The sequence below is a fragment of the Pinus tabuliformis genome, chromosome 5_1 (assembly GCF_031772625.1).
Source record: "Pinus tabuliformis cultivar Carrire ecotype Pingquan chromosome 5_1, CPIR1, whole genome shotgun sequence".
Lineage (NCBI taxonomy): Eukaryota > Viridiplantae > Streptophyta > Pinopsida > Pinales > Pinaceae > Pinus > Pinus tabuliformis.
Genome location: NC_142305.1, coordinates 500718327 through 500735729, shown reverse-complemented (window position 1 = coordinate 500735729; position 17403 = coordinate 500718327).

Here is a 17403-nt window from a genome sequence, read left to right as displayed (position 1 = left end):
TCGATGATGGAGTTTCACAATCACAGATAGAGACAGTCGCTATCACAAGTGACTATCCACCGTTCCCTCATCAAATATCTCTAGGATCGCAGAGTGATGTGGGAGAGCATGAACACACATTTGTTGATGCATCATGTCCTCCCGACATCACTCCTTCCGATTTTCACGCAGACTTGGTTGTGAGTCCCATACCTCATCACATGTATTTTGTACCTCAACCTCTGTCTTCATACTCAGATAATCTTCTGGATGACACTATCTTGTGTTCTTCCATTCCAAACTCTACACTTGTTGTGAACGAGGATCAATACATCGATGAAGTTGGTGTTGCACAACCAACATGCACTGTCATTCATGAAGAGTATGACCAGGAGCTTGAACATCCACCAGCAACAGAGCACCCTCCTTGTCTGTCTGTACCTCCTTTTTCTCTTGACATCCTTGATGATCTTGCCATCCCTGATTTTTCATGTGTATCTCCGTCCACGGATGCACCCATTGTTGATCATTCGTAGGACACACCGGATGTTAGTCCATTATCTGACAATGAAGAGGACCAATCATTCTTTTAACATCCACTTTATTTTTCATCTATATTTTCTGGAAACACAGAGGATGAACATTCTTGCTTCTCATCTACTCCTTTGTGTGATTCATCAAATCATGAGGATGCCAACCAAAATCCTGAATTTTCTGATCTTAGTTGTCGTGATCTTTTTATCTCATCATTCGACCATGATGTTGATTCACTTATTGTTAATCGGTCTAATCCACTAGTCTATGATGATCCATCTATCAACGAAGTCGAAACCCCCCAGACTGTCAAGGCACTTCAGCTCGAGTTGATGGTTATGTTAGGCCCTCACTGTCCTGAGGTTAGTTTCGCTTCTAATCAGGAAATTGTTCAAACACCCAAGGCTCCTCATCACTCATCTGTATGCATTGAAGATCAATCCAACACTCAGATTTCACTTCCTCCACTCGAACTACACGATCCCATCGCTACTGCATTGGAAGAATCTTACATAGCAAACACACTTGCGAAACATAAGTGGTCTACCTTTCTCACGTTTCTTGCATGTCATGGTCAAGGGAATGCATACACTTTGTCCACTCAAACTTCTAGTAGCACTTCTGTGTTTTACAGTTTCAAGCTCTGAAGAGCCAGATGAAATTTTAGTATCTCATTGATAGATTCGAATATTTCCTTATCCAATTTGTCAATCCCAAGAATAATTTCAAGCTCAAACCCTGCACAACATACTTTGGTGGTTGAGCTGCGCAATCACATATGGAAACGGTTGTTGTCACAAGTGACTCTCTGTCGTCCCCTCATCGAATAGCTCCACCATCACAGAGTGATGTGGGAGAGCATGAACACACATTTGTTGAACCTTCACATCTTCCCGACATTGCTCCTTTCGATTTTTGCGTAGACTTGGTTGTGAGTCCCATACCTCGTCACCTATATTTTCTAACTCAACCTCTATCTTCATACTCATATAATCCTTCGAATGACATTATATTGTGTTCTTCCATTCCAAACTCTACACCTGTTGTGAATGAGGATCAATCCATTGACGGAGTTGGTGTTTCACAACCAACATGCACTGTCATTCATGAAGAGTATGACTGGGAGTTGAACATCCACTAGCAATAGAGGACCATCCCTGTCTGTCCGTACCTCCTCCGTTTTTTCCTAACATCCTTGATGATTCCGCCATCCATGATTTTTCATGTGTATCTCCGTCTACACATGCACCCAGTGTTGATCATTCGTAGGACACACTAGATGTCAGTCCATCATCTGACAATGAAGAGGACCAATCATTCTTTGAACATCCACTTGATTTTTCATCTATGTTTTCTAGAAATGCAGAGGATGAACATTCTTTCTTCTCATCTACCCCTCTATGCGATTCATTGAATCATGAGGATTTCGACCAACATCCTGAATTTTCTAATCTTGATTGTCGTGATCTTTTTACCTCATCATCTGATCACGATGTTGATTCAATTGTTGTTAATCTATCTAAGCCACTAGTCTACAATGATCCATCTATCAACGAAGTCGAATCCCCCAAGACTGTCGAGGCACTTTAGCCCGAGCTGATGGTTATGTCAAGCCCTTGCTATCCTAAAGTTGGTTTCGATTCTGATTAGGAAATTGTTCAAACACCCAAGGCTCCTCGTCACTCATATGTATGCATTGAAGATTAATCCAACACTCGGATTTTAGTTCCTCCACTCGAACTACACGATCCCATCGCTCATGCATTGGAGGAATCTTACACAGCAAGCTTACTCGTGCAACGTAAGTGGTCTACCTTTCTCACGTTTTCTTGCATGTCACGGTCAAGGGAATGCATACACTTAACACTTGCACGTAGTGTCACACAACATCATGGTATGTCCATGGATTTCTTGTCATGCTCTTTCACTCATTTTTGTTCTGTGGATGCTTGTAAGCTCAGAGAGTGTCTTTCTTCATTGTTGTATCTTTCACATCTGCTGGTTCACATAGTTGTGTTGTTCGTGAACCATGCCTTCACCGACATGGGTCAACCAATGCATCGGTGGCTGCATTGGAAGTATCACTTCACGTGAGACAACCCATGCACTCTTAGCTTAGGAGTAGGAGTAGTATTTTCTTTGAGTTGTTTCCTTGCATGCATGTTTGCTTCTTTCTTTCTTTGTTTGCTTGCTTGCTTTTTTTTTTCTTACTCACTTTGCATACACATTTGCTTCTTCTTCTTGCTTTTATTTTTGGTTTCTTTTCTTGTTATTGTCTATAGGTTAGTTTCACATGGACCGTGTGTGACTCTTGAAACAAGTTGGGTAAAGTACAAGAGGACTTGTACAACTATCAACATTTGGTTATCTGTTGTCCGCTCGCTTATGTAATAACTTGTTGTCTTCAGTCCATGATACATCAATGGAAAATACGTATTGTTCGAAGTGAACCTAGGTGAAAACACAATGCTCATGCACTAACTAGTATCACCTACTCTAGTCGATGTTTTTGGGTTAATCCTTGTCAACTCAGTCAAGTAGAGTAAGGTGAGGGAGGAAACCTTAACAAACACATCAGAGCTATATATAAACTACTTCTATGAAGGAACAACCTCTTCTACTGTTAATAAGTCGAGATCCCTTTTCTACCTCTAAAATGAATAAGTTCACAGTTATGAAAATGAAAAATGAAAAATTGAAAAAGTGAAAAATTTTGAAAAAAAAATTGAAAAATGAATAAGGCAAAAGAAGAGAAAGGCTTCCTACTCAGAGAGGTGATGCAAGTAACTATGTCGGGGTAATGACCAGGCTCACTGGTAGTGGAGCGATGCTTTTGTTCCTGCGTGACTCCACCGAGCTACCGTCCAAACCTGCTGGCAGTAGAGAAACACCAGAGATGAAACTAAAACTCTGACGACTATACTACTTGTGCATCAATATACCCCTCATACCCAATCGAAACAACTGTGTTGGCTTGGCTTGGAATGTGTGTCAACCAACCAAGGGCTTGGCAGATGCTACATCTTATAATCAAGCAAGTGTGGAAACCAAGATGACCAGAGAACTGAACAATACTTCTGGAGGTGTTAGACTTGCTTTTCATGAACAAGGTCCATTTAGAGAGCTGGAGTTCTACCAGTGTGTCACCAAGTGTTGTAGCGGCTACAACCACCCTCCAAAATTTTTCCTTAGCTTTGTTTTGGAGCCTCCCTATCGACCATCCTCAACAGCATGTCTTACACTGTCAAGCACATCAGCTTCAGTTGTTTCATAGAGTCTTGTCAGCCTGTGCATGCAAGTTTGTTCCACCCCCTTCATAGGCTGCTTTCCAGACTTAGTGTCAATTGTTGGTTGAGAAACTCCCTCTGGGAATTGCGTAATTCTAGAGGGGAACCATCCTTCCCTCCAGAAATTGTGCAAACTGAGCTGGACACCCAGTTGGGCTCCAAAATTGTGAAATTCGTCATGTCAGTCTTCCTCTCAAAAATTATGCAATTCATCCCTAGAGAGCTGCTCAGCCCAGAAATTGCGCAATTATGGGCATTAGTCACTTTCTTCTCCCAAAAATTGCATAATCCCTCTAGTACAACTAGCCCATCAGCAACAGAAATTGCACAAATCTAGTCAAGCAACATGCTGGGCTCAGAAATTGCGTAATGCAGTCAGACAGCCTCCTTGAGGAAATTGTGAGGTTTGACACAGAACATATGCTCAGCCTAGAAATTGCGCAATCTTAGGAGACAGTCGCCTATTCCTCTAAGAAATTTCACAATCCCTCTGGGACAACCATCTCTTCTCAGCCCAAAAACTATGCAAAATTTCATCCCAGGCTCGCAGACTGATGAATGTGCCTTCAGGTTGACCGGTTCCCTATAGGACCGAGCAAAATTGATTCGCATGCATGGAATTCTTCTCCCAAGGTAATATGCAAAGGAATCCCTCAATTCAGGGATTTGTTTTTAGCAACTGGAGGTTACATGCAAGGATCATTTCAGAAACCTCCCACCAATTTTTGCTTTTCCTAGATTTGTGGCATGCATGTCACAACCTTGATTTTATCAAAACCCATCAACCGGACACTACAAAGCTCATTCCTCACATCGAACTTTCAATGATGGCATCCCATATTGAATCTAGGATTCGTCGGCACATTCAGCTCAGTTGTTTCGGGGTAAGCCCACTTTTCATGTCTCACGCTGCGTTTTTGTAGCTTTTTGTGTTTTTCTTTGTGTGACTGTTGTTTGATTGATTTCATTGAGTGCTTGTTGTCATTTTGATGTATGTTAGCTTGTAGAAGCACCATTTCAGTTTTCATTCACATCTCATTATTGTCGCATGCATGACACTATTTTTGCATGAACAGTCACTGTTGCAGTGACTCGCTTCACACACATGCATGTTTTACTATTTCCTGAATCCTGTATTTGTTTTTTGAATGTATGATCATTAAATTTTTTTTTCACTCATCTCATCATGCATTCAGACTTCTCATGTTTTCAGTCACCCATCGGCCAGTCTAGGCTGCCTTGGCCTGGACCGTGCTTTGCCTAGCTAGAACTGCACATTTCCATAAATGAAGGCTCTCCCTTCCCTCCAGAAATTGTGCAATTCTGGCCCAACACTGACATCCAAGCTTGCATTGCACAATTCTTGGAGGAAATGTCCTGCTGGCCCTAGAAACTGCGCAATGCAGTTTGCTGGTTGCATGTCACTACTGAATGAAATTGCGCATTGCGTAGATTCAGTCCTCAATAGACCAAGATGGACTATGCAATGTGTAGTTCCAGTAGCCAGTCAGCCTCCTGACAGCTCAGACTATGCCTTGCGCAGTCTTGGCAGTCAGTCTCTCGACCTCCCGACGGAAATTTCGCAACCTCCACGATCAATCACACAGGTATGTTGCAAGTCATTCCTCAAGTTTTTTTTGGTTTTCGACTGACAGATTTATTTCCATGAGTGTTTCTATGTCTCCATGCATTACATGTGTTTGTCGGTCTCTCAGCAGCACAACTACAATGGCCTTCAGGAGAGCAGAGTCAAAGGACATCGTTGAGAGCACAACGGGGGTTGCAACCAAGCAAGTGTCTATGAGCTTACCTACCTATGAAGACATCAAGTTGTTCATAGACAAGGACATCAAGATAATATGGCAGCAACATCATAGCAAGCAGCACCATTAGCAACAGCAGAAGGAAGCACACCTACATGCAACGAATGCAAGAGGAAGGTTGTTGACAACAAGGTTGTTGTTGCAAGCTCACGCAGATCCACTTGTGATGAAAGAAACTTTGGACACTGAGGCTATGAGGTGACAACACGACATGAAGATCACGTGAAGGCATAGATAGAAACAGAGAAGGGGTTGCATGTGCTGAAGTGGCAACTCAAAGAAGAATAGGAGTTGCACAGACGAGAGAATGAGTTGCAGTAGGAATAGGTACAACAGGGGGTGCAACATGTACAGATGGATGAAACTGCGCCCATACAAGTTATAGATCCATCCCAGTAGCTGGCACGAAGCAGACAAGGTAAGAAGTGCTGTTGATCGCATGAAAGGGAATTCAGAATCATGCATGTCATTGTACACACGCATGCTATCCCACCCAATTGGCACACCCACCAAGGCAAACACAAGAAGAAAGTCCAACTAGAGCTGAACATGTACTTCGACAAGTTGATGCGCATGGTCACCAGCACACACTTGGAGATCAGCATAGACACTATATATCAGTATGTTGTTGGTCCAGTTGCACTCAAGACAATCATGTGCATGTTATCAGAATAGTTGGACAAAGGAACCATATCAGTGTACCCAGATGCAACAGAGGCAAGAGTTTTCTTTCAGCAGGATGTCACCATTGAGCACACAGACACCATCACAATGACCAAGATTGGCATGAGCTCACCACCTTCAACCATCACAAGGATGTTAAAGAGATGGTCTCATGACAACGGTCTGAGTGTTAGTGATGTCTTGCATGGCTTTCTCAAGCCAGTTTGTCTCATATGGGTACATGTTCAGATTGTATGTACCTCTTTTCAAGTGGAAGTTCAAGTGTCGATAGTTGAATGTAACAATCATAGAGTAGTTGAAGAGTCATGATGATAGGCAAACAGTCTCAAAGGGGAATGTCAAGGTTCACCCACTCTTTTTATAAATAGTCCCTCATAACTCATTGTAAGGGATTTTGGTCAGCCAAGCTTCCAATAGGAGTATCTTAGAGAAATCTTGGACAGTATTGTAACAAGCCTTGGCTTCTCCACTATGCAGAGCTAGTATATCTCTTTGGAGGAGAAAGTGGTAGTGATTGTAACGTTCCGCTGTTGGAACTAGTTGTTGGCCATGGATTTATTGTATGACTGGAACTTACACTTGTTAATATAACAGAGGCAACAAGTTTCATGCATATGTCATATTGTATTTTAGTTATCTTTTTTACTCTAAATGATATATGTATATGTTTGCTTACGCATGCATGTGTAGCTATTTTCTGTATATGTTTGTATGAATCTTACTGAAATGTGTTGTTGGTTTAACCATCACTTTGGATTGCTATCTCACTTGCCTTCCAATTTGTGATGCATCTTAGCTTGTGTGTTCCCTTCTTAACTTTGTGCTTTCACGGGTTTCCAACGGGCGCACTCACCTCACCCTCCTTGTGCTAGAACTACTCATGCACCTTCCTTGACTTACTGCATATGTCACACCCTTTCTACCAACAGGGACATCCTACTTGCCTCTGTGTGAAACCATGGTCAAGGCGATACCATACGACCCACTATTGGAACTCCTACAACAAACAGAGTAAGGTGTAGTTGGGACTTCTTACTAGGGAGATCCCCTAACATGTTGGCAGGTCCAGCACCATCAACAGGTAGACTACAATTCTCGAGACTCTCCCTATGAATCAAATGAGTAGCATGGTGTTGGGCACTCTTCTGATTTGGAAAACACACTGATAATTTTAAAGAAAGAAATAAGGAGTTGTAATTCAGGAAATGACAAAATCATATAGGCACAGGAGAAATAAGCATAGGTAAATGTAGTGATACTTCATAGTTTGTGAAAACTGCAGCGACAGGGACCACTTCAAATCATCCATGAGGAGGAGGAAATAAATAATGGGGCATATGGCAGTAGGTCTCATGGTGAGTACAGGTTGGATGGAGAGGACACGATCATAGATGGAAGGTCATTGGACACTCTTGATAGGAGGGGTGATAGACACATGTACTATTCTAGTTTTGGTTCTAACAGGCATTATGATCATCATTGTTATCATCCTTATAGGAGGAGTGACAAGCGATATTTTATGGACGAGTTTAAGAAATCAAAGTCACCTGCATTCGATGGAGAGATGAAGAAATCACATGATGCAGAGGCATGGTTGCTTGGCATAAGGAAGTTCTTCAGATTGCACGATTATTTAGAGAACATGAAAGCAAATATATCCACTTTCAGTCTTAAAGGGAAAGCAAATATCTGGTGGGAGGATGTGAAGAATTTTAAAGGTGTTCGGGAGGATGACTTGACTTGGAATGAATTTGAGAGGCTCTTCAAGAAGAATTATTTGTCGGAAAGGTACTATGATGACAGAGCTAAGGAATTTTATGAGTTGCGGATGGGTTCCATGATAGATGATGAGTATACTACCAAGTTCTTGGAGTTGTTGTGATATGTGCCTTCCCTCAAGGAGGAGAAGGGAAAGGTTTAGAGATTCATCAGTGGACTTCCAGTAGCATACAAAGACCGGATTGAGTTTGACAAGCCTAGATAGTTGGAGGAGGCCATCCAAAAGTTGGAACATTGTTATGAGCAGTCGAAGTGCAAAGTTGAGCATAATCATGACTTGAAAGGAAATGAGAAAATTAAAGGAAAATGGCCACCAAAGTGAGGAACACCTCAAGATGCAGGTGAAAAATAAAATGTAGTTCCTTATAAGAAGTTAACTATAGTTGAGAAGGGACATGGAGAGAAGCAGACTAGAGGCAATGGTAGAGCACCATTGCAGTGTTGGATATTTGGCAATGATCATCGTAAGAGGGATTATTTGCAGTATTAGAGTGGTAGAACCAAGATCTATAGTGCTAAAGAGGCGCATAAAGTTGGGGATGTTGGTCATAACATTCCTTGGATTTATGCAGTTGTGGACAACAGGCATGTAGATCATCAGGTATCTATCATTGAGATGGACAGTAAGCTTTATGATCAAGTTGTTTATATTTTGATTGATCTTGGATCTAATTATAGTTATATTAATCCTGACCTGGTAGATAAGTGTGTTTTGAGAAAATAAGTGCATGTTGAATCTTGGTTGGTGTAGTTGGCTATAGGTATAAAGACTAGAGTTCACCATTGGGTAAGAGCTTGTGAATTTGAGTTAAATGGTATGCCTACAACAACACAGTTGAATGTACTTCCATTGGGATCATATAGCATGATTTTTGGTATGTATTTGTTGTAACTTCACAGGACCAAAGTGGATTGCTTCAACAAGGCCATTGAGTGCCTGGATGATCATGGGGAAAAGAGAATTTTGCAGGGAAATAATAAGCCTACATCAGTGAGGATGGTTACCACTATGCAGGCTAAGAATAGTTGCAAAAAAGGTTGTGTGATGTTTGTAGTGCATATATCTAGTGACAAGGGTAAAGATGTTGAGGATGCTAAAATATTCAAGAGGTACCCTATATTGTAGCAGTATCAGGGTGTGTTTCTAACAGAGATTCCAAAGTTACATCCTCACAAGGAAGTATATTTCTCTATTGAGTTGGTTCCAAGGGAATATCCAACATCGAAGGAATCTTACAGGATGAACACACCTGATTTTGTAGAGTTGAAATTAAAGTTAAAGGATATGTTTGACAAGGGATACATTAGGCCAAGTTTATCACCTTGGAGTGCACCAATGTTGTTCGTAAAGAAGAAATATGGTACTCTTAGATTGTGCATTGATTGAAGGCAGCTGAACAAGGAAACGATCAAGAATAGGTACCCATTTTCAAGGGTTGATTATTTGTTTAATAAGTTGAAGGGATCAACAATGTTCTCTAAGATCAACTTGAGATCAGGATACCATCAGGTACGCATCAAGGAATAGGATATCTACAAGACTACCTTCAGGACCAGGTATGGACATTATGATTTTGTTGTTGTTCCATTGATTTTGACTAATGCCCCAGATACATTTATGTGTCTGATGAATAGTGTGTTGTGTCCTTATCTGGAAACGTTTTTTATTGTATTCATTGATGATATCTTGATATACTCCAAGAATGAAGAAGAGAATGTTGAGAATTTAGTAGCATTGTTGAGATTGCTAAGGGAGTGTCAATTGTATGCCAAGCCTAGAAAGTGAAACTTCTTTCAGACATAGGTGCATTACTTGGAACATGTTGTTTCCAAGGAAGGAATAACAATAGATCTAGACAATATAAGGGACATCATGGAGTGGGCGGCTCCAAAGAATGTGGATGAGGTGAGATCATTCATGGAATTGGTAGGTTACTATAGGAGGTTCATCATTAACTTCTCACGCATTGCATATCCTATGAAATCCTTGTAGATGAAAGGTAATAAGTTTGAATGGACAGAAGATGTGCAACTAGTTTTGAGCAGCTGAAGTAGTTGTTGACCAATGCTCTAGTCCTTAAGATTGCAGATCCATATTAAGAGTTTGTAGTGTGTACAGATGCATGTAAAAGAGGACTTGTTGGAGTTCTTATGTAGGAGGGACAGGTGGTTTTCTATGAGTCTAGGAAGTTGAATGAGCATGATAAGAACTACGTGACTCATGATCTTGAGTTGGAAGATATTATTCACACCTTGAAGATGTGGAGGCTTTATCTTCTTGATAGGAAATTTGTATTGATAAGTGATCACAGTGGGTTGAGATACTTGTTTGACTAGCCAAATCTAAATGCCAGGAAAGATGGATGGTTGGCTACCCTTAGTGAGTTTGACTTCGAGATCAGATACATTAAGGGAAAGGAGAACTGGTTGCAAATGCTCTTAGTAGGAAGGTACAAGTGAATCATATAGCAGTTATGAGCTCTTATGGGATAGAATTATAAGATAGGATCTTGTAGTTAGGACATCGGGATGATAGGTATATGGAGATTATGCACAGGTTACAGTAGAGTACAGGTACATGTACATGTATAGGTACAGGTATAGGTGATCAGGATCAAGACTATCGTCTCATGACAAATGGTTTGGTGAGATTGAGGGATAGGATCTATGTGTTGGATTGCAATGAAGTCAAGAATCTTATCTTGAGGGAGTTTCACATCAATCCATACTCAGGTCACACAAGATATCAGAAGAAATTGACGAAAGTAAAGAAATTCTATTATTGGCTGAATCTGAAGAAGGAAGTGTTGGAAATATTGAGAAGGGGGGGGGGGGGGGGGGGGGGCGCGATGAATTAGTATTTCTTTTTCCGACTATTGTTTTACCAGTTAAAACATTTATATTCAGAACACAAGATGAACAACAATTAGAAATGCTTTTTTTAATATAAGCTTTGCAGTAAAATAGATACAATATATAGATGGTTGCAATTAGTTGCCAAGCACCAACTTGTACTTTGGTGAGGCTCCAACCTCCAGAGCTCCAACTCTATTTCGCTAAGGTACCAATCTTCGACTTAGGAGCACCAACTCCCAAGGACTTCAATCCTTCCATTTCCTGAATCCTTCTTACTTTTGAGGCACCGGCCCCAAGGATTCTAACCCACTCTTGTCAAGGCACGTTTGATAGTAATGTTCTGCTCTCAGAACTCTTCATTACAGAGTTCTATTTGTATACAACTTCACTGTAGTGTCCATGCTACAACATCAATGACAACTAGTCTTCTCATGAAGGAGTCATTACAACTCTTCATACAGTCCACACAGAGTCTGAAAAAGTTATCTCATGATGATATCAAACAGCCATCATGATATCTGATAGTGTCTCCACACAACTTTAGTGAGTCTACTATTAGCTGCACTAAGCTCTGCACAAGAACCACTTCTATGTTTCAAGCCTTTGTTCTATCAGTCACAGTAAATGCTTCAGGTGTGACTCCTTCTCAATGTTCTATGCTATTTCAATCTCTTACTTCCAAAAAAATATATTCACATATGCTTCATTTCCAGTGCTTGCTACCACTCCCTTCAAACAGTGTCAGATAAAACTCTATTTATTTACAACACAGAATTGTTCTTCAGAATGCATTTTGTACCTGATTAATTCATTGCTGGTCCTTCGTCCTCCTTCTGTCCTACTAGACCTTCAGCTTCCTTCTGTTCAGCTAGACCTATGGCTTCCTTCTGCTCAGCTAGACCTATAGCTTCCTCCTTTCTTCCGGTTCACTAACACCAACTACATAAAAAACAATTCTTTGTTTTTCCTTTTTTTATATACATTCCACGTGCCTCTGTCTATTGGTTTCCTCTTTTCACTGGCCTTTTGGCTTCCTCACCGCTCGCTTACTTCTTCGGCTTCCTGATCCTTTGGCCGCTTTAGCTTCCTCTGCCTATTCAAATTAACCAATGCTTCATAGGACACGTTCAAGAGGAAGAGGGGTCGAATTACAATAGAAATGATGCTTATTAAAAATATTAGAGAGGTTCTTTTTTTCTTTTCATGTTCATGAGTCGTGAACTGTTATTTCTACATAATATAGATGCCCGAGATCAATCCACTAAATATATATATATATATATATATATATATATATATATATGACTTTTGCAAATCACCAAAGGACACGTTCCTTGGGAGGAGGGGCCAACTTATGAGTCTTTCTCATTTAAAATATATAACTCAGAGAGTCTTTCATTATAGACTTATTGCTCACAGAACCCATATAAATGCGGTATACCCATATGGCGGTCCCACGTGCCACATCATCCTTTTATTGCAATCACCACTTTTGGAGGTTCTTCTATAAGTCGAGCCTAAAACATTTCCGATGGCCAAAGGCCGATACCGGATGCGATATTATATTAAACTATTTATAATAGGTCCGTCGAGTCCATAGCTCTATCGCAATCGGCGGGTTAACACATAACATGGCCAATTCCCCTTCTGTCGATGGGACGGATGCGACATGATATTAAATCGTAATTAATATACCCATTGGGTCCGCAGCCTTATCGCAATCGGTGCTTTCATGTGGCAAGGATTTATGGCTTGTGATATAGCGATGGACACGATATTACAATAGGCGCAATATAATAGGACCATCGGGTCCGCAATTGTATATCGCAATCGGCTATTTCAATGTGGTATTCCGTTAAGACTTATGATATTGCAGATGAGATATTTCAATAGGCGGTTTATAATGAAGTCGTGGGTCCACATGTATTATCACAATCGGAGGTTTAGGGGATGATAACCCTTCATAACTTGCAATGCGGTATTCTTTAGCAATCATCCACCGTTGATCTCTTTAGATCTAAAGGTCCCGACTTAACCCGATTAACATTGAACACGGATACACAAAGTCATGACTCTCCACTCTTCGCTTCTCGCTCCTATGGCTTATGATATGTTAACTCCTCTTATATTTCTTTGATATTTCATGAGATATTACTGTTAACTCCTCCGTTAACACTATTTATGCTTCTCCTCTATTTTCCTCCTTACTCCTTTGATATCGCTGTTTATGCTCCTATGTTACATGTTCCTCTTTGTTTCTCATGGCTTCTAATGACCTCTTTGGTAGCTCTACTCTGATAGCTCCTATGACTTCCGATATTCTCTCCAATGGCTTGACTGTCTTGGCTTTCCTCTAGTTTCTCCTCATGGCTTCTTTCTCCTCCGATGCGCTGCTCCGATAGCTCTGATTCTTTGATGGCTCCCAATGGACTCTTCCTCGGATATCTCATGATATGGCTCCTCTCTTAACTACTCTTCCAATGGCTTCTCCTTAGCTACTCCTATTCTGAGCTTTCAATGAGCTCTTCCAATGGTTTCCAATGTCTTTCCAATGGCTTCCCTGATGGCTTTGCTCCTGTTTCTTCATGGATCTACTCTATTTCCCCTTGGCTTCATATCATCATTTAGTATCTAGAATATTGCCATATTGACATCGATGACAACCTAGGTCAAAATCTCCCCCTTTGTTATTGATGGCAATATTCTTCTTCTCTCCCCCTTTGACATCAATGGCAAAGGAGTACTCTGGGACTCCCCCTATCAAACTGCTTCTGTTCTTGATGAATGGTAGATCTTCATGGGTCTATTACTACCCTTGTCATATTTCTCTTGTTTTTACTCAAGATAGAAGGATTGATGCCTTATCATCAATTAGCACATTATTCCCTCTTCATGTCTCAAAACTACTCTATCATGGCTTCAACAATTCTTAAAGATGCTCTACTTCAATGTTTTTAATCATGTTGCAAATAGCCATACACCAAGTGTCCAAGTCCATGTTTTTATGCTTCAATCCATATTTTTGTCTCCATAGGCAGAATTGAGAGACCTTCATAGTCCGAATCCAAAGAAACTACCACTGAGATTATCTTTCTTGTTGTCTTTCTTTAGATCTGAGTTCCTGTGTGTCTCTGTGCTTCTCCTTAAGTCACTGCCATCCAGTATTCAACATCACTGCATTTGAATGAAATGGTGAGTGGTTGTGCCTAATTGTTGCTATATTTTCTATGTGGCCAGTATCAGCATAAGTTATTTTTGACTGCACAACATTCTCCTTTCTATGAGCCATCTTTTCCTTGTGTTCTTGTACATATCCCTGCATGTTATTTCCCTAGCAGATTCAGATATTCAATTTGTGACTGTCTTTTAAATTTATTCTGTTGATTTACATCTTTTTGCAATGCTTCAGTTTGTTATATGCTACCAGCTTCTCTTACTTCAGACTCCATTCCAGATGTATCTGTTTGTTTGAAGAATGCTTCTATTAGTGTCCATAATTTCTGTTCTCACATCAAATCCCTGAGTCAAGACATTTAGCATCTATAATATCAGCACCATAATTATTTGCCCTATTTCTCTAGTATTAGATGCCATTATCTGTTGTTCCAAATACTACTTTGAGATTAAGTGGAAAGCATCTTTAACAATAGTCCAAAGAATGGCTACAGTATCATGTTCTTCATTGGAGTACTCCTGAGAAATGATCTTCATCAAAGAATGATTGTTAATATAGCTCAACAAGGATTTCATCAGGACCCTTTTCACTAATAGCTTCTACAATAATGATCAAGAATCACAGGCTCCCCCTAACTATATGCTTCATCTCTTTTGGTAGAGTTTTCCCATCTAATGCTTAGATTGTCAAAATTCAGGCCAATGACATATGCTATTGGCTGGAGAGCTCAAGGGACTTTTGGATTGTATTTTATTTCTTCTCCATACTTGTGTAAATTTCTTCTTTTGCATGGTTCTAGCTTGTGTAAGAGCCCAAGTTAAGTTACAATCATGTGCCATATGACCAATGTTATGACACTTGAAGCATTCTACATTGTTCATGAATAAGAATTCATGATTTCTTCCTGCAAAATTTTTTCTTGGAGATTTTTGGGGACTATAATATCTATCTCTATGAGATGACTAGGGACCATAACATCTATCTTTATGATATGATTTACAGTCTTTTTCCATGTTGTTTCCAAGAAAACTAGTGTCTTCTCAATCTGCTAGTCCCACTAGGATTTGTAGCTATCCTAGAAACAAACAACCAAAGCAAACTGTTATTTCCTTTATGTATGATAGATAAGAGAGAAGAAAGGGACGAACCTAGATCTTCCGCTTGACTCCTTTCCTGATTTCTCTCTCCCTTGATAGAGCCTTCACTTCTTCTCCTACTTATCCCGCTCAATGAATACCTGTAGAGACAAAGTAACAAAACACCATCAAAGCATCTCAATCTATTATATCATAAACAATGTAGAATCAGAAATACATTGATCATACAATGGCATTCACAAATAATAACATTCACAAATACACAATTGTATGGAGGAAAACACAAAGAAATTTATTAATAGTAGAAGGGAGAATTACAACCCAGCTGTCTGATCCAACATCAAAGCCCTCTTCACCTAATGAAAAGCAAGATCACCCAACAATACAATGTCTTTTCTCAAAGACAAACTATTAGCACTTCCTTACAAATTACCAAATTCCAGCCTCTAAATCTCTCAGATGAGGGATCCATTTATAGATGTCTGCAATGGTGTGAGTCATCTCTGGGTTTTTTATTAGTGTCATTCCACTTGTTGTTCTTGGTTCCACTTGGAGATTTCTTGGATCTCTTACTCATCCTGGGTGAATTCAGAGAGGCAAGTGTCATAGGAGAACTTTCTGGAAGATTCCATGAGCATCCATTTAGCAAACTATCTCAGACATTTGTCCATCCTCACTCATCGCACCCTACAGAAGGCCTCTTCAGTATGCATTGCACCTGGCTAGTGTAGAAGTTAGTATGCATCACACCTTGACAGTGGGGCAGTCAGTATGGTCCAGTTTTGGCCAGTTCTGAGTGGTTTTTCAGGTGGAACTTTTGGGGAATGATGTAATCAGTTGATTATGATCCTTTAGGGTATGAAACAACAATTTTAGGGGTTAAAAAGCCCTTGTTTTATCGACATATAAGATTGGGGTTGTAGTGCCCAAATATGTCTATAATAGTTTCCCCCTAAAGCATGAAGTCGTAAATATTTTGATGTCAAGTGAAATGTTTTATCATGAGGATCCGAGGTATTCAAACTAGAAGGTGACCTATATAAGATACAATACAATACATCATCATCATATTATTTTCATGATCTAGCTGAGGCGGGCATTCCCATGATCAGCTTTATAAATTCATTTTCATGTACATAGGACAGATAATTGTCTGCTGTCGCAGACTAGTTCTTCATATGAAGAGTCATCTTCCCTGGCTTAGATGACTATCTGTGCAACTTCTATGTACATTTGATGTCTTTATATCCTTGAATATATCGCAGCCCGGATGGATGAAACTAGATCCTGGGTCTTCAAACTCATTCAATCTTTACTCGATGTACAAGTCAGTCCATGTGAAAAGATGTCCTGAAGTCGAACATGGAAAGACATTGCCTGATTACCAGCCAATAATGTAAGATGTTAACAAGCACGAGAGGAATCACCGATAATGATAATGACCCTCAAGGTACTACAGTACAATTCACGTGGTGTGAATATATGATCTAATGTCAAACACCATGCAAAATCTTTCGGTCGAAGGCCATTGATGTAAACCTGTCGCCAGAAGTGAGAAACTTGCCATTGAGGCATGCAAGCTTCAAAGTACTAAAAGGGTTGTTTCTAAGTCAACTTCTTGGATAATGAGCTGATGTCGACAAGAAATGACTCATCGTAGGAGGGCTTTAATGTGTCCCACATCTACGACACGAAATGAAGCAAATGATTTTCTGGAGGTGAAAACGATCGACAACACAAGGTTCAGGAATGGCGGTCATGAAAAATGGAGGTTGAAGGTATTGCAGTGGATGAGGCATTGACTAGGTGGTGAATTCTCTGAATGACTTCTCTTGAACATATCGGCGACATTAAGATGGATTGGTAGCGTTAACCCCAAAAGATGGATGGTATGGAGGACCAATGGCGATATGACCAGTGAACGTAATAACCCAACCCGACTCAATCATGGTGATGGAGTGAAAGTGTCATGTTCAAGAGCGACCTGCTACCATAAAATTCTTCAAGTTTTCTTCCCTTTTTCCCCAGTCATTTCTGACCAGTACCTCTTTATTTTTGTCAAGCTTGAGGAGGATAACATATGCTTGTTCTACGATTCTCCCTTCGGGCAATCCTGTCACTATGTTTTAGCGAGTTTAGCGACAGTGAAACTCGTTCTTGTCTGGGAGGACAAGTTTGTCGCTATTGTT